Raw genomic sequence first — 410 nt, 5'->3', positions numbered from 1 at the left:
TACATAATTACATAAACTAATTTTAAAAATTAAAATAAGTTATTTAATATAAAATTAGACACTAGTATTTCTACAATAACGACATATAATAAATAATATATTAACGAATAATATTATAACATGAAATAAATTAATAGGTAGTTAAGTAATATTATGACATGATATAATTATTTGTGTTAACATATTACGTATTACTAATAAACTCATTATTATACTCTTACACATAGTCAAATTATAATATGATACGTGTCACTAACTATCATATAAGCATGTTGATAATAAAAATAAATTAGAGACTAAGAGAGTATATTTTTATCAATTTTAAAAACATGACCATAAATTTTTTCTCCTATTTTTATATAAAAGTATAATTAATCATCATTAAAATATTTATAAAATAAACTTCCTTT

The sequence above is a fragment of the Arachis ipaensis genome, chromosome B04 (genome assembly GCF_000816755.2).
Source record: "Arachis ipaensis cultivar K30076 chromosome B04, Araip1.1, whole genome shotgun sequence".
In the NCBI taxonomy this organism is placed as follows: Eukaryota; Viridiplantae; Streptophyta; class Magnoliopsida; order Fabales; family Fabaceae; genus Arachis; species Arachis ipaensis.
This window is presented reverse-complemented; position numbering follows the sequence as displayed.